The 25,752-nt window shown below is 46.6% G+C and overlaps 1 protein-coding gene across 1 annotated transcript in view; it reads right to left on the bottom strand.

Annotated features, from left to right (window-relative positions):
• The window catches only part of CNTN5 (contactin 5), a 934,675-nt gene extending 920,915 nt beyond the window's left edge, over positions 1-13,760 (bottom strand). The window contains exon 1 of the mRNA XM_048492765.1: positions 13,156-13,760. The gene's annotated coding sequence lies outside the window, so the exon portion shown is untranslated. The remainder of the gene's footprint in view (positions 1-13,155) is intronic.
• Positions 13,761-25,752: the final 11,992 nt, after the last annotated feature.

Genomic DNA, 25,752 nt, shown 5'->3' with positions numbered 1-25,752 from the left:
GAAAGGGGGACACACAGAAAGACTGCCATTTTAGCTACATACCATATTGTTAAAATCTATGGCTGGAATCTACATGAAGGCTCAGGCAAAAAGGAAAGAGGCAGTTTTCATAACCACACACGCACAAATTCAACCATCTCACAGAAATGTTTCTCAGGTCAAAGGTGCTTACCTCTTAGGTCCCCATCGAAAGGATGGGGGGCAAATCCACCACTGGGAGTAGCACGGGGCCACGTTGGCAGATTTGCCCTCCGCAGGCATTGGCCCCAAGGGAGGGCAAATTCACCTATGTGCAGCTTCCACTGCCCTCCCTGGTGGTGGGATGTAGTGCTGAACACCATGCCAGTATCCCTGCATCCTCGCTGCCACTAGAATAGTGAGGATAGTCCAGGGACTTTGGACTTATGCAACCTTTTCAGTCCTTTAAGCACAATGGGGTTTTCCAGCAGCCAAAAGTGCCTTGCCATTTGGATAGGGCTGAATGTCATTTTCCTGAACAGGATGACCCAGGCTGGCCTGACCTTGTAAGATCCCTAGAACATAAGAACATAAGAACAAGCCAGCTGGATCAGACCAGAGTCCATCTAGTCCAGCTCTCTGCTACTCGCAGTGGCCCACCAGGTGCCTTTGGGAGCTCACATGCAGGATGTGAAAGCAATGGCCTTCTGCGGCTGTTGCTCCCGAGCACCTGGTCTGTTAAGGCCTTTGCAATCTCAGATCAAAGAGGATCAAGATTGGTAGCCATAAATCGACTTCTCCTCCATAAATCTGTCCAAGCCCCTTTTAAAGCTATCCACGTTAGTGGCCATCACCACCTCCTGTGGCAGCATATTCCAAACACCAATTACACATTGCGTGAAGAAGTGTTTCCTTTTATTAGTCCTAATTCTTCCCCCCAGCATTTTCAATGAATGCCCCCTGGTTCTAGTATTGTGAGAAAGAGAGAAAAATTTCTCTCTGTCAACATTTTCTACCCCATGCATCATTTTATAGACTTCAATCATATTCCCCCTCAGCCGTCTCCTCTCCAAACTAAAGAGCCCCAAACGCTGCAGCCTCTCCTCATAAGGAAGGTGCTCCAGTCCCTCAGTCATCCTCGTTGCCCTTCTCTGCACTTTTTCTATCTCTTCAATATCCCTAATTTTATGTACTCAGTAACTATTATTATAAACTATTAAATGGATATTTTTAACGATGCTGAATGATAATATTGTGCCACCTCTGCAGTGACCAATTTATGTTGATAATATTGTTATAGTGGTTGTTGAATATAAAAAAAAATTATAATCCAGATTCTTTGAATCCTATTTTTTTCTTGCAATGTATTGTTGACTGTGACCAAGAGCAAGTGATTAAACCATGTTAAGAGAGTTCACCAAAAGAAAAAAAATCACAAAAGTTTCACAAAAGAAAAAAATCTGTTTCTCTGGAATAGATATTTGTGTGAGAATTGTGAGTTTTAACCTTTTATCATCAATACAATGTTTTCATTTTCCTTCTTTGAATGTTCATGGCCAAGCTAATAGCCGTGCTTACCCAGGAACAAAAGAAACATTTTTTGAGTTACTAAGAGGGGCAGATCATTGAAATTATAACAATATTACTTCTTTTCAGTTTGACCTTGTTCATGTGAGCTATGACATAGTTAAATATGAATGTGAAATTGTTAACCCTATTCAGTGATGAAAATAACCTTTATGTTTTTCTGCAAGAACATGTTATAAACCAGATTCTTTACTGGGCTCCATTAAAATTTTTTACAGCTGGATATGAATGCAACACAGAACACCTATTTTCAATGTATGCCTTAAAACCAAATGATCTGTTACAGCAGTCATGGATCCAACTTATGGCTACTGATGTCATTTTAGAGGGAACGTGAGCTGAGTAGGATTGGGCTCACATAGCAATTCTAAAATGTTTCCTAATAAAATGGCACCAGCAGCCATTGATCGGACCCAGGGCTGCCATAATATGTCACATTTGGCACACAGTATCAGCCACTGGTGACCTAGGAGATTAGGGTTAGGGTTAGCCACTGGTGACCTTGCGAGCACCAGGGTCTCATGGGAAGTGTAGTTCCCACAAGGCTGTTTTTAGCCTGAAGGGAACAGACCGCTTCTCCAGCCTGCACTAAGGTAAGGGGTTAGGTGGGGGGCGAAAAACACAGAGTGTGCACCGGGTGCACTCTGGCCCAGTTACTCCTCTGGAGACACCCCCCTTTTAATCTCTGTTGAACCATGAAGTAAGGATACCAGCTTCCATGTGGGACCTGAGGATCCTCCAGAATTAGAGCTCATCTCTAGACTACTAAGATCAGTTCCCCTGGAGAATATGGATGCTTTGGAGGGTGGATTCTCTGGCATTATACACCACTGAGGTCTCTGTCCTCCCCAGGCTCCTTCCCCAATCGCCAAGGGGTTCCCAGTCTGGATCTGGCAATCCTACCCACCCATCCCCCACTGGCGGCCAGTGGGGATCGGGCTACCATATCCCTGGGTGATATCTAGCTAGTCAGTTTCTCTCTACTTAACTTCCCTCACAGAGCTTAGGAGGGACTGTGGGTCAGTGGTAGAGCATATGCAAGACTCGTAGAAGGTCAAAGGTTAAATCCCCTGTATCTCCAGTTAAAAATCAGATAACAGGTAACGCCAAAAAATACCCCTCTGCCTGAGACCTTGGGAAGTCCCTGCCAATCTGAGTAGGCAATATTGACTTTTCTAGACTTATGGACTGATCCAGTATAAGGCAGCTTCATGGGTGTGCTCATGTGTGTTTAATTCTGAAAGCATATTCCAGTTATCAGGGTAACACAAGGAATGGGAGAACCAAATATGTTATTATGAGCTTCTTGGAAGATCAGTGAGATCAAAATGGATCATTTAAGACCTTGTTTTGAAGTTTGTCAAGGCTTTTCTGGACCCAGACTAGAGCAGGTAGTCCTGAATGTACCAATGCACCTTAAAACATATGCACGTTAAATATTCCCACCCCCCTCTGACATCTAATAAAATCCAAATGTATGTCTTCAGATGCTACATATTTAATTTTAAAATCTACCTGTCTCTGACATGCAATTATTGATCCCAAATATTCTGTGAATAAAATCCTACAGGGATTCCATTGTATTGTCAAAGGCTTTCACGGTCGGATTCAACTGGTTCTGGTGGGTTTTCCGAGCTGTGTGGCCGTGTGGTCTGGTGGATTTTGTTCCTAACGTTTCGCCTGCATCTGTGGCTGGCATCTTCAGAGGTGTATCACAGAGAAAAGTCTGTTCCTCGCTATGTCTAAGTGAGAAGGGTGGACTGATAACCCCACCAGCAATACAATGCACTCAACCACACCTTTACATAGCAAGTTCCACCCAAACACTTAATGATTGGTTCCCCACCCTGGGACATGGACAATATACCACACTAAACTTTCCCTTCTCACTTAGACACAGTGTGAAACAGACTTTTCTCTGTGATACACCTCTGAAGATGCCAGCCACAGATGCAGACGAAACGTTAGGAACAAAATCCACCAGAGCACGGCCACACAGCCCGGAAAACCCACCAGAACCAGGGATTCCATTGCTTCCAAACAGCCTCTTTCCTGTTGAAAGGGAGAGATGTAAGAACCCATTTTTGTTGGGCTTGATAAAGTGGTCGAGAAAAACCGTTCACAGAAGGAAAGCAACCATATGCTCAGAATTCCTCCCCCTCCCCTCCCCTGGAGTATAAAGTTAGCAGCAACCGACTGGACATCGCAAGAGCTGCAAGAATTAAAAATTCAGTCTATCCAGCCCTGGCAGCTTTCAAGGAGTTGTTTGTATTTTAAGCTATAAGAAGTGGCATGAGTTATCTAGGCTTTTTCGGAAGCTGACAGAAAGCGTAACATGCAAGCTGTTTGCAGGAACAGATGGAGGGTGTAAAGGAACAGGCGAAAATTCGACGGCGCATTCGGAGGAGTGGAAGAAACCTCACAGCAGCGGGAGCCAACAAAGACGACAGGGATCAGGGATCCTTTTTAGCATCTGTGCATATAGGCACAGATAAAGAAGAGTTCGGCTTTATACCCTGCTTTTCTTAACCTTTGAGGAGTCTCAAAGCAGCTTACAAACTCCTTCCCTTCCTCTTCCCACAACAGACACCTTGTGAGGTAGGTGGGGCTGAGAGAGTTCTGAACAAACTAGTGGATTCTGCACAGGACCCAGTAGGATGCAATGCAACCCATGGGGGGAGGGGGGAGTTCATACAGGTCCCATCTCCAAAACGACCCTGCCCCATTTTATTTCCCTCAACTCAGGATTTTTGAAAATTGCTAAACCAGTTGCTGAATCCTGGGTTGGAGCTGCTCCTTCATGAATAGCTGGGCATTATGAATGGCTTTATTTCCCTTCCTTCCACTCCACCAGTGATGGCGAACCTTTTCGAGACCGAGTGCCCAAATTGCAACCCCAAACCCACTTGTTTATCGCAAAGTGCCAACACGGCAATTTAACCTGAATACTGAGGTTTTCGTTTAGGAAAAAACGGTTGGCTCCGAGGCATGCGTTACTCGGGAGTAAGCTTGGTGGTAGTCGGTGGCTTTGCTTTGAAGCAACTGTGCAACTCTTCCAATGGGTGAATCACGACCCTAGGAGGGCTTACTCAGAAGCAAGCCCCATTGCCAGCAACCGAGCTTACTCGGTAAAGGATCACGCTTTAGTTCTTTGCATGAAAATCAGTGGGGTTTAACAGCACTTATCAGGGTTACGTACACTGCTTCCCCAAAACTAGTCTTAGGTTTAATGCTAATAATTGAGCCCAGCGGCTCAGGCCAATCTAGATGTGTGGGGGAGGGGGGGACTCTGCGCGTGCCCACAGAGAGGGCTCTGAGTGCCACCTCTGGCACCCGTGCCATAGGTTCACCACCACTGCACTACATCATCCACAGTCAGTGAAAATCCACCTGGCCCTGCCCTGCCATTGAAGGGAAGCCCCTTTTCATTTTTCTTGCATTTTTCGTGTTGCGCGTGTACAGCTACGCAGGCGCAGCTGATCATATTGTGGGACAATTGGCCTGGCTGCGGGGGTTTTCTGCAGGCCTGCGTAGCTACGCGCATGTTGAAGAACATTTAAAAAAGAAAAGCATGCAAAGAAGCGAAAGCAACCCAGATTGTTTCCATGGACTCTGATCGCTTCCTCCATGGCATGTGTGTGAACAGGAAAAAGGAAAACGGGTTCCTTTATAACAACTCCAAGCCATTATACATTTGCTGTGCAGAATCGACTAGCTCAAGGTCACCCATTAGATTTCATTTATAGGAACAGGAAAGCAAACCTGGTTCATCAGATGAGGGTCTGCCTTTCCTAACTACTACACCACTCAAAATACATGCTGGACAGATCAGGGGCTGCTCAGAGGAAGATACTGGGAAATGCAGACAAAATCCGGACATGCCCACTGCCTCTTTGAGACATGTGAACGCAACACACAATTTCTGTCCTGGCTAGGGCAAAATGTGACAGAGAAATCCAAAGTCAAATGTCCACATTTGTATCAATAGATTATTTCACCTTAAACTCTGAAAACGTGGACACTGTAGTCAGGTGGTTAAGGGAGAACAAGATGAAGTTCAAACTAGACACGTTAGAGATCATGCTGGTTGGGAAAGTTGGGGTTCTAGAGTGACTGGATCTACTTGTCCTGGACAAAGTGGAGTGGGTTTTTTTTTAGTATAGGTTAAAAGCTTGGGAGTGCTGATGGGCCCAGTCTTGCTTTTGGTTCAGCGGTCATTTTCTTCAGCTTAGCCAATCTGACCACACTGATCCATCCTTCTGTAACCTCTCTGCCTGTCCTTGAAGACAACTTGAAAACTGTACGTGGTTGAGGGTTGCCAGGTCCCTCCTGCCACCCGGTGGAGCCAGGGGAAGGGACTTACCAACAGTGGGGAGAGACCCAGGTTGGTGTTGCAGTGGCATCACTGGCAATGTGGCGATGTACTTCCAGCATGCACCAGCAGTGATGTCATTGCATTGCCAGTGATACAGCACACTCTGGTATTGGAGCAAAAACTCTATGGTAGATATCTTTTTATTTTAAAAAATAGAGGTTTTATGGAAATACCAGAGCATCCCACATCTACCAGCAGTGTTACGATGTCACTTGCAGTACGTAGTGGAAGTGGCATTGCCACATCATAGATGGTGTTGCTGAGGTGATGGCCTAGGTCTCTTCCCTGCCCCCACTACTGCTGGTTAGTTCCCCTGCTGCCCTCTTGATAAGTAAGGGGTAGCAGTTGGGGGCAGAAGATTCCTGAAGTCCAATGGAACCCTGGCAGCTCTTAGCTGATTCAGAATGCTGCAAGCCAATTATTGTCAGGGGCTAGCCAATGGGAACATATTGTGGACCTCTTAAAACAGCCCTCCTAGCTGCCATTTTTTCCCAGGTTCCATTAAAACTTTGTATTGTCAAAGGCTTTCATGGCCGGATTTAACTGGTTCTGGTTCTGGTGGGTTTTCCAGGCTGTGTGGCCGTGGTCTGGTGGATCTTGTTTCTAACATTTCACCTGCACCTTCACCTGGCTTCTTCAGAGGTGTATCACAGAGGGAAGTCTGAAGTCTTCAGAGGTGTATCACAGAGGGACAGTGTGTAACAGACTTCTCTCTGTGATACGCCTCTGAAGATGCCAGCCACAGATGCAGGCGAAACATTGGGAACAAGATCCACCAGATCCACGGCCACACAGCCCAGAAAACCCACCAGAACCATTAAAACTTTGTTTATGTACATAACAACTGCAGGAAGAACTTTATATATGCAAAAAATGGAGAGATAATAAGATACCAACAAAAGCTGACTGGATTCTAAAAGTTACAGCATATTCAAAAATGGCAAAGGTGATGACGTTATTAAGAGAGAATAGTTTGAACATTTGTTTTCAAAGAAAACTGAAAACCTTCAATTGACCATCCTTTGAAAACCTATTCAAATAGAGAAGTAGTGGGTTTGAAATCTAAAGCAAACAGTAGATTGTAACTATTAGAATACACTTAAGAAATAACTACTGAATTTATGTTTTAACGATATGTGCGTGAGCCCAGAGGGAACTTGTAATCAAAGATGAAATAGCTGGAAGTCAAAACATGCGTAGATGTTGTTGTGTTTTCTTTATGTTTGTATGTGGGTTTTTGGTGTTGTTTGTTCTATGGTTTACATATAAAGTTCAATTCAAAGTGCTAGCTGGACCTACGCCCTTCATGGTCTAAAGCCCACATATATGAAGGATAATTTCCTCCCAATATGCCTGCTAGGGTCCTCAGCCTGCCACCTGCTGGCTGATGCCAGTTGGCTACCTTTACTTAGCGTGGCCAACTGTCATCGACCAGAACTTGTACCTTTTCTATTCTGTGGAGCAGACTGTTTGAAGAGGTGTGGGTATCTACCACATTGAAGATCACATTGTATGTCACGTTAGGGTCATTTCATGCATTATGCCGCAGCAAACCCATTTCCGAAACTAAGCATACATCCAATGAGGAGGCCCAATCCAGCCCCTGCTCTCTAACAAATGAACTTGTATAACACGGGCATTATTTGTTTTCTGTGAACACTTTGAAAATGGCAAGGGGACGTCTCAAAACTACAGTTAATTATTAGCAACCCCTTGACACAATTGGTTTTAACTCAAGGAAACAAAACCACACAGTGACACCTTCGACTCGCTCATGCAGAAAGGTGCTTTATCTCCACAGTAAAGTCTTTACCCTTTGCTGACCCCCCTCTGGTCTCTTGAATGGGTTCCAAGGCAATCATCCTTCCCATGGCCAAATCAATAGGGGTTTTTTTTTGCGGAGTACCAAAAAGAGCATTTCTGTTGTTGCTTGTAAACCACATAAATCAAGGCCACAAATCTCCCGCTTGCCGCCTATGTCAGCAACACATTCAGAGCTCTCCACCAAACCAACCAGCCCTGACCTTTCCTTTTTGGGTATCAGTGTTCAGAATTTCACAGGCCTCACATTACTTCGCTCAGCCGCTTTCTCTCTTTTTTAAAACTTCATGAGCATTTCTGTTACTCTAACAGCTGCGTCATGTTTATCTGAGCGAGTCTCCGAGGGTCCCTTGATCATTCTTTAAAGGTTAGGCTATCTTTGCCAGAGAAAACCTTCTTATCTCCCTTTCAAACCCGAGGGCATACATGCTACCATTGCTTAGAATGTTCACAGCCATTTCTTTAACCACAGGGAAAAGTCTACGGTGCACATGAGACAATTCATATGAAAAGAACATGGAGACAGGTGAGTCCTTTCCGTTTGTTTAAAATCTTTACCATCCCTACTGCAAAGATTCAGGAAGGGGTTAAACATTTGCCCTGGTGCCATTTAACCCTAAAACAGTAACAACTGTAGGATGTTGCGGGCTTTCAGGGTTGGGTGGCCATGTTCCAGTAGTATTTTCTCCTGATGTGTTGCCTGCATCTGTGGCTGGCATCTTGATATTACTGGAAAACGGCCACACAACCTGGAAAACCCACAAAATCCTAATGATTCTGGCTGCGACAATACAATAACAACTCTGTAAGGAAAGCAAGGAGTGGAACTTTATTCTGTTTAAGGATTTCCTATAAGGAAAGCATTTTCAAGCAGAAATCACCAGGTTGGACAAGCATAGCCTCAGTATGTTTCATTGAGCATCCACGCACTACAAATGCCTGGCCAGCATCTACTTCCCATCCCATGATCATGCAGTGAAACAAATGCATGTACAATTGCCAGTTGTCATACACAGAATCATAGAATCAGAAGGAGTCATACAGGCTATCTAGTCCAACTCTACTCAATGCAGGATGAGCCTAGAGCAGTGGTTCTCAACCTTCCCAATGCCACGACCCTTTAATACAGTTCATGTTGTGGTGGCCCCCAACCATCAAATTGGTACATATAAAATATAAAAGGACCGTTTTCCGATGGTCTTAGGCGACCCCTGTGAAAGGGTCGTTCGACCCCCAAAGGGGTCGCGACCCACAGGTTGAGAACCGCTGGCCTAGAGCATCCCTGCCAAACGTTTGCCCAGCCACTTCTTGAAGATGCCAGCGAGGGGGAGCTCAGCACCTCCCTGGGCAGCCACCCAGTTCCACTGCTGAACAACTCTGACTGTAAAATAAAATTTTTCAGATATCCAGCCAGTACCTTTTCACGTGTAATTTAAACCCATTGTTGCGAGTCCTACCCTCTGCTGCCTACAGGAACAGCTCCCTGTCCTCCTCTAAAAGACAGCCTTTTGAATACTGAAAGAAAGCAACCGTGTGCCCCCCTGAAGCTCCTCTTTTCCAGACTAAACATTCCCAAGTCCCGTGGCCATTCCTCTTAGTCTCCATGTATAAGACAGACAGACAGACAGAAATAGATAGACAAACAAACAAACAAACAAATAAATGATGACCTACATGGGGGGTTGTGCTTTTTCCTACCAAAGAGTGATTTTGAACAGAGAATTCATGGCGTTTAAAGCTTCAACACTGACATTAACTTTAACAAAGAATGGGTGTTCCTAGTTAGTATTTGGAGGGGTCATAACACAAAGGCAGGCAACAGCAAATTACTTCTGAACATCTCTTGCCTTGGAAACTGTATGGGGTTGCCCTAAGTCATCTGCGACTTAGTGCTTTTCACAAATGGCTGAGCAGGATCTTCACCCATAAGCTTAGATCTTCTGCAGAAGAACTGGTGGTACGTCTCTCGCAGTGGTGGTGAACCTATGGCACGGGTGCCAGAGGTGTCACTCAGAGCCCTTTCTGAGGGCACACGTGCACAGAGTTCATCATTGGGGGGGCAGATAATCACACACCCACCCACCCCCCACACACACCCATCTACGCTGGCCTGGACATGATCATTCTTACCTGGGAGTAAGCTCAGTTGCTGGCAATGGGGCTGGCTTCTGAATGCCAAGCCTCCTGGGGTCATTGATTCACCCGACCGAGGAAGCATTGCTGCGGTTGCTTCCGCAAGCATACTCCCGAGGTAGCAGCCGCGCCTCGGAGCCAACTGTTTTTCCTAAACTAAAACCTCAGTATTCAAGTTAAATTGCCGTGTGGGCACTTTGCGATAAATAAGTGGGTTTTGGGTTGCAGTTTGGGCACTCGGTCTCGAAAAGGTTCGCCATCACTGATCTATCGCATCATATGGACTCCCCAACTTTGCAAACAGTAGGTTCGAAAATGGGAGAGATCACTTTTGATCACTTATGGAGTCCACAAATACACTCACAAGGGTTTAACAAGGGTTATAAGCCGCCTTTTCTAGAGATAGATCATGATGGGTAGCTGTGTTAGTTTGTAGCAGTAGAGAAGAGCAAGAGTCCAGAAAGCTCCTTAAAGACTAACAAAGTTTCTGGCGGAGTATGTGCTTTTGTGTGTTACATCTAATTTCTATTGGTATCTGCCAAAGTGAGCTGTGATTCACGGAAGCTCATACCCTGTTAGAAACGTTGTTAGTCTTTCAGGTGTTTCTGGATTCTTGCTCATTTTATCCCATTTCTTAATTCACCACATATTGGACCACACAGGGTCTCTCATCAGCCACTCTTTGCTACTATTTGAGTTGCACGTAGCGTAATGCTGTGGTTCAAATGCTGGCTTCAGTTGTTCAAGAAAAAAAAAAGAATCATCTTCCTAGATGCCAAAGTACCCAAATGTGACCTTTTTTTAGACTTAAAGCATTTATTCCTAGAATGGTTTGAAGGTATTGTTTAACCTATGCCTACTGTACTGCCGGAGAATCCTACAATCCCCTGTTGAAATTCAAGCAACAGTGGACCATATACACCTCCAGACTCTCTGCTGTTTTCCATCCCATTCAAAATTTGGACTGTAATTGCCTTGTTTTGCACTGTTGTTTTGCCATGTATTTAAAAATAAGTTAGTATTTTACTGTGGCTTTCCCCACATCTGGATGATATAATCCACACATGCACTTTTGCATAGGAAAAAACATGAAAGCCACACATATCTATCTATCTATCTATCTATCTATCTATCTATCTATCTATCTATCTATCTATCTATCTATCTATCTATCTATCTATCTATCTATCTATCTATCTATCTATCTATCTATCCATCTATCCATCTATCCATCTATCTATCTATCTATCTATCTATCCTACCCACCCACCCACCCACCCATCTTATCTATCTAGCCCCGCATTTAAGTTTTCACCCGACTTTCTCATTTGCATCTCATGCTCCAGAAAAACTGGTTAATTACTGCACAGGGTGCCATGAACTAGTAGGCATTCCCCATGCTCTAAAATGTTTTTAATATAAACAAGTTAATTAATTCAATGTTTTTTTTACTTTTTAAAAATAGCATTGGCAGACCTCCAGTTCATGGCACTCGTCTCATCACTTCTAGGATCTGATTTATTCCGTCACAAAGTTGAAATGGAACTGGCAGATGGGTCGAAGTATTTGAATGTGTTCCCTTTACAACATCCCATGTTCATTTATGAATCGCGTGTCAAAATTCTGTGCTTTCCAGATATTGTTTTTTCCTACTCCGGTACCTGATCTTCTAGAGAAGGGGGGGGGGGGGGCCTTGCTAAGCATAACAATGTCTAACTCTGAAGTATTTAAAAACTTTCTTTGTGCTTGATTGTAAAGTATGTATGAAAGAGACTAAATGTCCCCATCTCTTCTGCTGTTTTGCTTTTTTTGTTGTTCACAGTGATAGTAGGATGAGAGGACATATCACATACAAGCCTGCTTAACAGAAAACATTCCATTTTAAAAACAGAAAGGCAGTTCTAGGATACTGCAGTTTTGAGCAGAGGAGGTGTGAAAAGGGGTGTGTGCGATTAACTCTTTCTTCTCTGGCTATTTTCTGTTCAGAAATTTCACCACTGCTTCAAAGATTTGCCCATCACTTACCTGCCTGAACCACAACCAAACTCGTTGGCTACACTGTCCAGAGAGCTACTAAATGTCCAACAAAATTGACGGCACAGTTACTGAAGTTTCCAGGTTTGTCACCCATCGTCTGGACATCCAAATCAAGACTGCGGAGTTCCCCAACTTAAATCTTGAACCAAAGTTCACTGGGAAAAACCCAGCAGATCTAAAGGGTTTCAAGAACAATCCAAAGAAAATCTATTTGGAATCCTACTGAAGTCTACTCAGTGGGGCTTACTCTCATGAAAATGGTTTTAGGATTGCATTGTTTGTAGGTTTTCAGCTTCTCTGCAATGGATAGTTTTATAACTGTGTGCGAGTGAGAAACAGAGGGGAAGAAAGGAAGTTTCCTGAGCTGTCTTGTGAAAGGCGTGCATAAATAAATGCAGTCATTTTTTAAAACTTCCACCAAAACTTTTCCCCCCTTTAAGCTACCATCTCAAATTCTGTACTGTTTACAAAGAATAACACATAAAAAGAGGATGACTTACATACATTGAATGCCCTCCAATTATTACTTGAATAGCTAAAACTGGCCCAAATATTATTTCCTATCGAAGAACAAGACTCACTATGATATCCTCGAAAACAAACACAATAGCTGATCATCTTCCAACTGTGCGTTTATCTCCCTCCCAAAATTCTCTGAAGTGCTGGCTTTAGCAACCATGAAAGAAAGAAAGACATCATTCTCCTTTTGATCCCCTAAAAAGAAAAAGGAGAGTTTGGGGGCTCATTTTAACCCAGCACTTGGCTGAAACAAGAGAGTGTTACCCCAAACTTCGACCCAACTCAACTTTGCGGGGAAGACAACCCCGCCGACCGCTGCTTGCTGCCAAAGGCGACCCAACCGAAGCTAGAGAGTTGGCCGTTTCCCTGCCTTTCTTAAACCGCTTCTCCATCCTCACAACCAGCATTTTCCCAGTCCCTAAAGCCAGGTGTTTTGTTTTTAAACCGCAGCCAATGTAAAAGCCAGTGTCTCCCGAGTCCTGCTTCGATTCACAAGCGAGCCCTCCTCGGCGAGCTCGCCCTGCCCTGCCCTGCCCTGCCCTGCCCGCCGGTTCCAACTTCGAGCGGTGGAAAGGGGCGAACGCGGTTTGGCAGCGCGGACCGACGCGCCTCCGAGCGCAACAGCGGCTCCCTTCCCCGAGCGGGGCTGCCTTGCCCCAAACCCCGCTCCGCGTCCCGCCTGGCCAAACGAAGCGCTGCGCCTCGGCCGCCCCGGAGCCACTCACCGCCGATCCGCGCCCGGCTCTCCTCGCGGGCTCCCCCACCGTCCTGCCTGCCCGGCCGCTCGCTGGACATACCCCGGTGGCGACGCCTCCTCCGGCAGCCGGAGTTGCTGCCTGGCCAGGATCTCCCGCAGAAACCGGTCCCGGCGTCTCCGCGGCGAGGTGTCAGGTCAAGGCGAGCATCCCCCCTTCCCTTGGCCGGGTTCAGTTCCCGGGCTCTGCCGCTGCCTCGCCTCGCTGGCTGGCTCTGGAAAGCCTTTCCCCCGCTCGGCAGCCTTGGGGTGAGGATGAGGAGGATCTCGGGCAACCGGTGCCAAGCCCTGCTCCGGCTGGCGATGCTCCGGCTCCGGCGGCTGCTGCGCCGCTGCCTCCTCGCGTCCCTCTCGCTCGCTGCCTCCGAGCGACTGCCCGGTCGCCTCTCGCCAGCTCTGGCTCGGGTGTGTATGCGCGGGGGTGCCTCTCTCTCTCTCTCTCGCTCTCTCTCTCTCACTCACTCACACACGCACACACGCACAACACACACACACACCCAGAGCGCCTGGCCGCTGCTTGGGGGAAAAAGGACCCTTTTTGGCACGTCCCCGCCGGGTCTCCCAGCGCTATGGAGAGAGCGCAACGTGCTTCGCGGCAATCGCCATGCGCAAACCTGCTTCGCACACGAAATCGGATTTCAAAGAGCCCTTGTCTTCCCCCCTACATTATCACCGTGTTTCAGGTTCAGGCTGACCACTGAGCTACGGATCAGTAAACACCGAAGGTGGGTTTATCTCTACTAGCTGCTGCAAAGGGAAACATGACTCAGTAAGTGCGCAGGCAGAGACCGGAATGGTCTTCAAGAGTTCACACAGGCTCCGATCCCACTACCGTGACAATCTGGGTTGCAGGGGGCATGCCTGGGTGTGCACGTTTGTGTCTTGGTGTTTGCATTTATGGCTGTGCCGATATGCGTGCGTGTGTAGAAGTGTGGATGCACGGATTGCAACGATCGCTGTGTTTCATAGTCACCGATACAAGCTCTAGTGGTTCTCGGCACTGCCTGCAGGGTTTCCTTGCCTGTGTTATTTAAAGGCTAGAACGAGAACCTGTCGAGATTCAGTGCCTGGGGAGCGATATTTGAAGTGTGATGCTGAACCAGTGCACAACAATTACTGGTTTTCAGTGGACCAGTCAGAGCCTTCGGGCCACAAGCCAAAAGAGAAAGTCCAATTCTATGCAGAGTTAGGCATGCTAACCCCGCTATACCCCTAGTCCACTGGAATAGACACTCCTAAGTTTGGTTCAGCTGGATGGGCAACCAAGTGCCCCAAAGTCTGAATTGGGTGACTGGCCATACACCAAAGTGCTCCTCCCCTCCGCAAATCACTGGGGTACATTCCCTTTCTCGCCTTCCCCAAACATACACATGCATGTACAGTACAGGAGCAGCAGTGGCATAGGAGGTTAAGAGCTCGTGTATCTAATCTGGAGGAACCGGGTTTGATTCCCAGCTCTGCCGCCTGAGCTATGGAGGTTTATCTGGGGAATTCAGATTAGCCTGTGCACTCCCACACATGCCAGCTGGGTGACCTTGGGCTAGTCACAGCTTCTCGGAGCTCTCTCAGCCCCATCCACCTCACAGGGTGTTTGTTGTGAGGGGGGAAGGGCAAGGAGATTGTAAGCCCCTTTGAGTCTCCTGCAGGAGAGAAAGGGGGATATAAATCCACCTCCTCCTCCTCCTCCTCCTCCTCTTCTTCTTCTTCTTCATCTTCATCTTCTTCTTCTACATGAGTAGGTGTGGGACAGAGACCCAGCATGGACTCTAATCTGGAGAACCAGGTTTGATGCCTTACTCTTTTACATGAGCGGTGAATTCTATTCTGGTGAACCAGGTTTGTTTCCCTGCTCTTCCACATGAAGCCTGCTGGGTGACCTTGGGACAGTCACAGCTCTCTCAGAACTCTCTCAGCCCGACCTACCTCACAAAGTATCTGCCCTGGGGGAGAGGAAGGGAAGGAGTCTGCAAGCTATTTTGGGATTCCTTACAGGAGAGACAAGTGAGGTATAAATTCAAACTCTTCTTCTCTTCGAAATGGAGCACATGGTAACCCCCGCAGGCTTGAGCTACAGAACTAGGGAATCAGCCCGTCTTTAACCGCACTCTCCCCTCCCCTTGAATGCACTGGCTGCGTGCCCTGAAGATGCCCCCTAGCTTTTGAACCAGTTCTGCCTGGGGAAAACATTATGCTATGGAGCTGCTCTTTTTGGCTCGATCCTTCAGTGGTTTTGATGTAATTAAATCTAATTGTTTCACACACACACACACACACACACACACACACACACACACACACACACACACACACAATTTATTTACAAAATGTGGAACTTACCTTTCTTCCCAATCGAGAACACTATCTACCCATTTGTTCACTTCGTTCACAGTCCACCTTTCTCACTGAGACTCAGGGTGAATTGCCGCTCAAAGCAACGCAGGAAGAACTGTGGGGTGCAATGTGAACATCACGTAACAAAAGCCTAATCAACCATTAGAGCACGATGAGATCAAGGGCCCTTGACCGGATGGCCAGCTCACCCTTCTCACCAGAGGCGTTCCTCCCATTGGGCAAAGTAGGCAGTTGCTTTAGGGTCCCCCTTATTGAGTATAAAAGCTACAAGGATTCGTTTGTTAATTTTTTGAATTTTCAGTGTTTTTCCGTTTTTGGCCTGCAGAGGGCGCAGTCTTTAGGTTAGCAGCACCAAAATTTCAGAGATGTTTCGGGGGATTCTCCTGATGCTATCACCCAGGTGGGTGAGGTTTGGTTTAGGGAGCCCAAAGTTATGGACTCCCAAAGGGGGTGCCAAACTCCAGTTTGCCTAGATACGCCACTGGGCGTAGCTACAAGAGGGCCAGGGGGGGCATCAAACTAAGCACGTTGCACTGGGCCTGCACTTGGAGGGGCATCAAACTCAGGTTTTGCCCAGGGCTCCAGTTTGCCTCATTACGCTACTGCTTCTCACCAGATCTCAGCTGCTAAGCAGGGTGAGTCCTGGTTAGTATTTGGCATGGAGAACACTTAGAAAGTCCAAGGTTGCTATGCAGAGGCAGGCAATGGCAAACCACCTCCGAATGCCTCTTGCCTTGAAAACCCAATGGGGTCACCATGAGTTGGCCGTGGCTTGATAGCATTTTCCACCACCATGATACTTTTTTTTGGCCATGAAGTCACAGCTGACTTGTAGGCATCTTGTGGGGTTTTCCAGGCAAGAGATGTTCAGAAGTGTTTTGCCCCTGCCTCCCTCTGTGTAGTGACTCTGGTATTCTTTAGAGGTCTCTCATCTAAATACTAGCCAGGACCAACCCTGCTTAGTTTCTGAGCTCCAACAAAATCAGGCTTGATTGCAGCTGTCCACGATACTAAGCAACCAATAGAATGTAATACGTAATAACAGAAGACTCTGATCCAAGTTTCAAAGTCAGTAGTATCTTAAAAACCAACAAGATTTCCAGGGCGTAAGCTTCCAAGAATCAAAGTTCCTTTCATCAGATTACAAAGGGAGCTTTGACTCTCTAACGCTTATATCCTGAAAATGTTATTGGTCCTGGAAATCTTGCCCTTCCATTGCAGACCAACAAGGTTACCTACCTGAACCAGTTTTTCCGAGTGACTGTTTATTCCCAAGCACATCCTGCCAAATAAAGATGGGCTTTCACCATCACTGGTGGCAAGCATTTCCAGCCTTGTTGCGCGGAAGTACAATTTATTTATTTATTTATATTTTAGATTTCTAGGCCGCCTCTTCCCCGAAGGGCTCGATGTACAAAGCTGCCTTATAAGGAGTACGACCACTGATCCATCTGGCCCCAAAATGCCAGCTCCGATTTTCAGCAGCTTTCCAGACCAGCCACCTGACCTCTCCTTTTTAGATTTGCTTGGTACATATCACTTTGCAATGCCCAGATGTATCCCAACTGAGGCTAAGATGGATTGTGCTTGTTTTGATGAATGGCCCACGTTTTCTCGAGTAACTTTAGCAACAAAGGTTCAGTTCCTCTTAGAGGACTAATCCTCAATGTACTTATTTTGTTGCTCATTTTTAGAGGCTGCAGGGAAGAGTCGAAGGGAGGTGTTTTTGCTGATGGATCTTATTTAAGCTTTAAGGTTTAAATGTTCAAGACTTCAATCAAAGAACAGGGGGTCTGAAAGAAAGATCTTAGGGTTGCCCAGGCCAGCTTGGGAAATCCTTGGAGATTTGAGGGTGGTTCCTGATGAGGAAGGAGCTTGGAAAGGACAAGGCAGAGGTGGGATCCAGCAGGTTCTCACAGGTTCCCGAGAGTAGGTTACTAATTATTTGTGTGTGCCGAGAGGGGGTTACTAATTGGTGATTTTCCCACATGATTTTTGCCTTAGTTACGCCCTTCCTCTCAGGAGTAGCGCGCAGAACTTGAAGCAGTCTAGCAGGAGGTGCACTGCGTGGTAGCCTGCGCCTGCATGCATTCGTTTCCTACCCAAGGACCGGCGCAGCGGCTGCGTCCTTGCCACAGCCCCACCCAGGAATGCCCCACCCCTGGAATGCCCAGCCATGCCCCCGTCATGCTCCACCCAGCCCCATTGGCGCTACGCCACAGTTTGAATCCCACCACCATGGGAACCTGTTACTAAAATTTTTGGATCCCACCACTGGGAAAAGGGTATGATGCCATAAATCCCATCTTCCTAAGCTGCTGTTTTCTCCCAAGGAAGGGATCTCTGTAGCTGCTTCAAAACTAACTAATTCTTCATCCAGTGAAGAAAGGGAGTTTGAGTTTGTTTGTTTGTTTGTTTGTTTGTTTATTATTTGAATTTATAAACCGCCCAATCCCCGGGGGGCTCTGGGTGGTGTACAACATTAGGCCCTCTGGCCACATCCCTGACCTCCACAGGAAACGTTAACAAGTGGAAGCAGATCCAGATAGCATGATCCCATTGCCCCTTTTCAATTGTTTATTTTTAAGACTGGGTTTCTGCAGGTTTAGGAGCTCATCTTGTCTTGACTTGGATGGCCCAGGCCAGCCTGGTCTTGTCAGATCGAAGGAGCTAAGCAGGGTCAGCCCTAGTTAGGGCTTAGATGGGAGACTGCTGAGGACGTCCAGGGTTGCTAAATGGTGTCAGGCAAAGACAAACCACCTCTGCTCCTCTCTCACCTGGAAAACCCTATGGGGTTGCCATAAGTCGTTGGCAACTTGATGGTACTTTCCACTACCGAGAACTCGTCTGGAATACCTTGAATGTGGACCATGAAGAAGACTCATTTCAGATATGATATCCACGTATCTCAGGAGCCTCCCAAGCCCACATAAAATATGTGTCCAATGCCTTAACAATGTGTCGCAATGCTTTATAAACAGGGCAATGTTCATGGTCTGCATGTGTTTACAGCCTGATGTGAAAGCCAGCATGGTGTATTGGTTGAAGTGTCAGATTAGCATCTGGGAAAACCAAGTTTGAATCCCCACTCTGCCCTGGAAACTTGCTTGTCTGACTCTCAGCCTCAACTCTGGCAAGTCTTTGGATGCAAGACATCCAAGTAATATCAGTGGTGTGATAAGGAGGCAGGCAATGGCAAACCAACCACCTTTGAGCATTTCTTGCCTTGAAAACCCAATTGGGTAACCATAAATCAGCTGTGACTTGATGGCACGCACGCACAAACCCAGATGTAGTGCCCTTGAACCAGAACCCACTGATCGGCTTGTGCATACTAATGGTGTATGTGAATGCAAAAGAAGAAGAAGAGTTTGGATTTATATCCCCCCTTTCTCTCCTGTAGGGAGACTCAAAGGGGCTTACAATTTCATTTCCCTCCCCCCCCCACAACAAACACCCTGTGAGGTAGGTGGGGCTGAGAGAGCTCCGAGAAGCTGTGACTAGCCCAAGGTCACCCAGCTGGCGTGTGTTGGAGTGCATAAGCTAATCTGGTTCACCAAATAAGCCTCCACAGCTCAAGTGGCAGAGCAGGGAATCAAACCCAGTTCTCCAGATTAGAGTGCACATGCTCTTAACCACTTCACCCCACTGTTCAGCACACAGTCCCAGTGGTGGGATTTAGCAGGTTTGCACCACTTTGGCAGAACCGGTTGTTAAAATGGTGCTTGTAAACTTGTAAAAATGGTGCTGGTTAAATTATTTGAATCCCACCACTGCACGCACCCCCTGTTCAGACAACATGGCAACCCCACATCCCTAGAGGTTCAACATATGATTAGGCCAGTAGGTGTGGATGTAATGTCCGAAAACGGCTGATGTGTGGGCAAATTTGAAATGTTGCTCTGCACCTTCTCCCTTCTTTGTGCTACTGACTGCGTGCTAAAGCTGGCAGCAGAACTCCCAGCAACAGCGAAAAAAATCCACCCAAAGACAAACAAAAAAACAAACCAAAAAAACCCAGCTAGATCAGTGCTAATTGGGTTTCTCGTGGTGCTTTTCCTCTCTCCCTAAAGCACATTCTTGTGCGCAAGAGTGACTGATGGCTTTTACGGTTGCTTCTCTCCTCCTCACTTGCTCCAGTCAGTTCGCCAGCATCCTGTAAATATTCCTGCCCGTGCCTCGCTCTGCCGTCCCTCCCTGCTCCTGCTTATGGCGAGAAGAAAAAGTCCTTTTTTAGCCTGAGATACCACCACAGCTGCTCCTGACTTTTAAAATATCACAATGGCTGTAATTGGAAAAATAACGCTGCCCATAAATCCACCTGGCTGGCAGCTCGAATGCCATTGTTCTGTGGCAGCCCGTCTTATCTCTGTCTCCTCCTCCTTACCTTTGTCAGGCTTTTCCCTAACCCTTTGGATTCGTTAGATTTTAATTGAATTAGACCTAAAATAAATTCTGCCATCTTCCCAGCGGATGAGCTTTCTGCCTGCGTACACGCGTGCGTTCCTCCTGCCTCGCTTCTATATTTAACTTGATTTTTTTTTTAAAAAAAATTCCTCCGTGGTGCCTGGTAGGACCGCTTTGGAAAGGCAGGATTCTCACTCAAGCCTCAACAAGTGGGGATGTGATTGGTGCTCAAGCATGCATCAGATTTTTATCCTGTCTCTTTGATCCTCTCCTTGACATTTGGCTTGGTTTAAGTGAGTCAAAATGACTCACTTGCCCTGGTCTATGTGGTCATCATATCATCATGTTTTTGTTCATTAATGTAAGATTTCCTGCTGTCGTCTGTTGCTTCTTAGATCTTTTTGTCTGTCTGTCTGTCCATCTGTCCATCCATCTACCTGTCTTCCTGCCTGATTTGTCTGTTCTTCTCATCTCTCCCTCCCCCAAGATTTCTAACAGCTCACTGGGTGTCAAGTCACAGCTCACAGAGGCCCTTTCTGCACGGGTGCTGAGCGGGGCAGCATCGGCAGAAACAATGCCGACGCTGCCCCCCGGGACCGTTTGCGCGTACGGTCCTGGCAGGGGCTCAGGTGGTGGTGCAGCCTTTGCACAGGCTGCGCCGTCCCCGAATGCATCCCTTCTTCTCCTGGCTGCTGGTGTGTTGCAGAGGCCTGAGGACACACCTCCCTGGTCTGAGCGACAGCTCTGGAGTCACAGGTCGGGGGGGGGGGTGTCCCCTGGCCTTTGTGATGCGCTGGAAGTCAGGAGAAAAAGATAAGGCGTTCAGGGAAGGCAGGGAGGGGAATAGCGCCTTCCACCCACTGCTGTTCACACGGCAACGGATGGAAGATGCCACTGTTGAAAAACGTCACTCCTGGAGCGAGGTTCAACAGTGGCGTCTTCACGGCGCTTGAGCATTCCTAGCACGGCGCTGCTGCCGTTTTTAGCATCCCTGGGCCACTGTTATCCGCCCATGCGGAAACAGCCCAAGGGTGACTCCCTAAGGTTTTTCAAAGTGAGAGATGCTCACAGGTGATTCTGTATCAACCGTTTTTACCTTCTAAGATCTAAGGAGGCTGGGCTATACTGTGCCTCCTCCTAGCCATCTTTTTACCTATTGTTTTAACATCTGTCTGAGAGTCGGGGCCAGTTCAGAGCAAAGTGTGTGTGGACAGAGGCCTGGCACGAAGCTCTGGGCCCTAGCAGCTGCCCCGCCTTATGCTGACACCAGCCTCGGTCCTATGGGTGGGGTTGCCGTGAGCTGCTTGCAACTCAACAACAACTTCTTCTTCAATTGGACACGGGAAGCCTTTGCGCTGCGCTATCCAAGAGAACTTCCAGTCCACACAGTGAAATCGTGCCCGCTTTGCTTTGCTTTATATTTTGCTCATACTCTAAGATAGAAGCGCAGTTACTTTATGGAGTACCTACCTACCTGGCTCCAAGCAGTTGACGACTCCTTGAATACTGTCCAATCCAAATTTTTCCGTAAAATTATGGGCCTGCCAAATTGTGTACCGTATGCGGCCCTCTGTTTAGAACTGGGCCAAAATTAATTAGTTTATAGGGCTTGGTTAGTTTATAGGGCTTGGAAATGCTTCGCCTGCATTTCTCGCATGATGAGCACTCGCTGATTCACCTACTTTTGTCTGATACTCAGGCTAATCCATGGTTCTCTCTGATTGAAAGAAAGATTGAATCACTTGGTATATCTCTCGACTCGCTTTTCCCGCTATCTAGTTCAGAATCCTACAACTTGTTAAAACAAAAGGTATTTGGAAGCCCGAATGCGGATTAATTTATTTAGGGCTGCTATGAAAACTTGTTCACCCTTACATCTTTCAATACCCCTACATCAAAACAGGATGGCTCCCTATTTGTATTTTTTGACTAATCCAATGCAGAGAAGAGCCCTCACTTTACTCTCTTCAATGTGTTTTTTTCCCCTCGGCTTTATTAAGTAGTAGATTCTTTCTTCGGAAATGAGCGAAAGGGTATGCTCTTATGGTGAACAACAAATTGAAACATTAGCACATCAACTGCTTTGCTGTCCTAAATCTGCTAATATCAGATCAAAATATTCCAATATTCTTTCTAGGATACCTAGTGAAATGGGAGAATCAGGTAGACTTCCTTTCCTTCTGGACAATTCTGACAATGAAACTTGTGAATTGGTAGCACGATTTTTACTGGAGGTGATACACAATCAATAATATATATTCTATCTTAAACCTTTGTATTTGAATACCTTTTATCTCAGGTTTTTTTAATTGTGTTATGATTATTGTTATGCCAAATAAAGGCGTATTATTGTTATATTATTATTATATTTTGCTCATGAAAAGCAGCTGAAAGCGGACCATGCTGACAAACAGAGCTAAATTGATGGCAGAGAATGCAGGTGGGGACTCTGTGGAGCAAGTGAGAGCCGCCGGCTGCCTTTCTCCCATGCATTGTTTATCTCTGTTTATCTTATCTCTCTTTTAATGGATAATGCTTCCTGCTCCTCCCTTTCTCATCCCCTCAGGACCATTAGCTAAAAAAGCAGCAATAAGATCGAGAAAGAGATAAGTGAGAAAGGGCACGAGATTGTGGGTGTCTGAGGAGAATTTCCGCCAGCTCGCTCTGTAAGACTTGGATAAAACTTTGGGATTTTCAAAAGATGTAGGCTTGAGCAATACGGCCAGCATGGTGTAGTGGTTAGAGTATTAGATTTGAATCGGGGAGACCCAGGTTTGAACCCCCACTCTGCCATGGAAGCTGGCTGGGGGACCTTAGACCTGTCTCACGCTCTCAACGTAACCTACCTCCAGGGTTATCGCTATAAGAATAAAATGGAGGAAGGGAGAATGAGGTTGTAAGCTCAAGGAGAACAGCAGGGTATAAATAAATACATCTAAATAAATAAACACACATATCAGAAAGATGTGGCAGTATCCTGAGGTGGAAGCATAGGTTGCACTCAGTGGTGGGATCCAAAAAGTTTAGTAACAAGTTCCCATGGTTGTGGGATTCAAGAGCTGTAGTAAAATGTAATGGGGCTGGGCGGGGCATGATGAGGGCGTGGCCGGGCATTCCTGGGGCAGGCCATTCCTGGGTGGGGCTGTGGCTAGGACGCAGCTGTTGCGCCAGTCCTTGGGCAGGAAACGAATGCATGCAGGCGCAAGCTGCCACGCACGCCAGTGCACCTCCTGCTAGACTGCTTCAAGTTCTGTGTGCTACTGCTGAGAGGAGGGCGTAACTAAGGCAAAAATCACGTGGCAAAATCACCAATTAGTAACCCCTCTTGGCACACACAAATAATTAGTAACTACTCTCGGGAACCTGTGAGAACCTGCTGGATCCCACCTCTGGTTGCACTACTTCAGGTGGTTTATACTGTTTTCGTTATCATGAAAAACGGAAAAAATTCACTTGCTTAAATTTAGAAAACTGGAACATCCAAGAGAACAGGTTCGTTCCATCAATTCATTTGCTGCTTAATCTGTTTAATGTACAGACCCTGCCCTAAAGGAGTCGCTATTTTGCAATGAACTTTCTTGGACTAACTCTCACTTCATCAGATACATAATGTAGGTCTTGGGTTGATTCCCATGGATAGAGACAAATATAACCAGCGGGGTCAAAAGGCAAAGAAATGTAAAATGCTCAGTCTGTGACATTTCTGTGCATGACCCAGTTGTATATAATTGGAAGTTCTTTGTTAGGGCCTGGACCAAGACTCAATAAGCAGACTCTGACTTTGGAATCAGAAGTTTTTATTGAGTTGGCAACAGCTACTCAGTTTCAGAAAGCCAGTTCTGTTGCCCCCTTTTTTTTGCAAAGATATTTATCCTTTGCTGATTCCTCCGGACTCCCCCCTCCCTCATTCTCATGGAATGTGGGAATAACGAGGTGTGAAAGACTTTGTTTTCAAAAGCAGGCCTCTCAAGGCCAAAGTGATAGTCTCTGCAGCTCGTGGCCTCCTTACCTCCCTCCTCCCATCTGGAGTCCACCACAGAGGTGCTCTAGTCATCTACATTACCAAGAGCACTGAAACAGAACAAAAGGCCCATTAACATATGACAGGGCACTCTTGCCCTGATTCCCTCTAGTTCAGACAATGCATCTTGGCACCTCGAACTGATTCCCTCTAGCCCAGATACGCATCTTGGTGCCTCTTGGTCTGAGGTCGGGAGGAGGCAGGTGCCACTCCTGACATCCTTTCACAACTGCAGTAAAGGGTAAGATATGCAAACATGTGCCATTTGACTTTGATCACCTATCTGTGTGTCTGTTTACAGTGTGTGTATGTATACACATGCGCACAATTGGCATAAATATGTACATTAATAAACACATGGAAAAGTCAGCACAGCCAGTTGGCTAGGGTGCCAGATTGGAAAGGGACCCAGGTTCAAATCTTTGTCCTCCTATGAAGCTTGGTGGGTGACTTTGGGCCTGCTCAACCTAGCCTACCTCTCAGGGTCGTTGTGAGGGTCAAATGGAGGATGGAAGACTGAAGAAGAGGAGTTTGGATTAATACTCACCCTTTTGCTCCTGTAAGGAGATTCAAAGGGGCTCCTTTTCCCTTCCTCTCCTTGCAGCCAACACTTTGTGAAGCAGGTGTGGCTGGGAGAGTTCTGAAAAATTGTGAATACCCAGCTGAAATGTAGGTGTGGGGAAACAAATCTTGCTCATCAGATAAAACTCCACTGCTCAGGTGGAGGAGCAGGGAATCAAACCCAGTTCTCCAGATTAGAGTCCACCAGCTCTCCAGGTTAACGGGTTTATGCCTTTCCACAGAATGGAGCAGGTGCAGTGGAGACAGATAGTGGTGGGATTCAAATAATTTAACAAGCACCATTTTAACAACAGGTTCTGCCAAAATGGTGCGAACCTGCCTGAATCCCACCAATGGAGAGAGATGAAAATGATCAGGGTCCTAGAGACCAAGCCCTATGAGGAAAGGCTGAGGGACTTGGGAATGTTTAGATCTGGAGAAGAGATTGAGGGAGGGCATGATTGCTCTCAAGTATTTGAAGGGCTGTCTGTTAAAGGAGAGCAGAGATCTGTTCCTATGGGCAGCAAAGGATAGGACTCACAATAATGGATATGGGGAGAAAGGTTCTGACTGGATGTTAGGGGAAAATACAGTAAGAGTTCTGCAACGGTGGAATCAGCCACCTAGGGAGGTGGTGAGCTCCCCCTCCCTGGAGGTCTTTAAGCAGCAGTTGGACAAACAATTGTCTGGGATGCTCTAGGCCGGTGGTGGCAAACCTATGGCACTCCAGATGTTCATAGACTACAATTCCCAGGGGCTGATGGGAATTGTAGTCCATGAGCATCTGGAGTGCCATAGGTTCGCCACCACGGCTCTAGGCTGACCCTAAATTGAGCAGGGGGTTGGACCAGATGGCCTGAACGGCCCTTTATAACTCTATGATTCTCTATGATTCTATGATTCTCTAGTTCTCCTGGTTCTTGGAGGAAGGGCATGATAAAAAATGTCTTAAATCAATAAACAACAATCGTGTTCACACTTCATGTATCACCTGAAGTAGACCCGAACCCGCAAAACCTTACTCATTCTTGAAGATAAGTCTCCTTTCAGGTTTTGCTGCAACTGAGTAACTTGGCCACCAGTTTGTCATTCTGGCTTCCACCCCTGACATGATGAAAGTGACGTACGGCCAGAGTCTGAAGGCTTCCATGCTGAGCAATACAATCCCATTGCAAGGGGACCCACAGTTCACTAATAGTGTCCCTAATGGCTGACTTTACAGAACGG

The sequence above is a fragment of the Sphaerodactylus townsendi genome, linkage group LG04 (assembly GCF_021028975.2).
Source record: "Sphaerodactylus townsendi isolate TG3544 linkage group LG04, MPM_Stown_v2.3, whole genome shotgun sequence".
NCBI classification, from domain to species: domain Eukaryota; kingdom Metazoa; phylum Chordata; class Lepidosauria; order Squamata; family Sphaerodactylidae; genus Sphaerodactylus; species Sphaerodactylus townsendi.
This window is presented reverse-complemented; position numbering and strand designations above follow the sequence as displayed.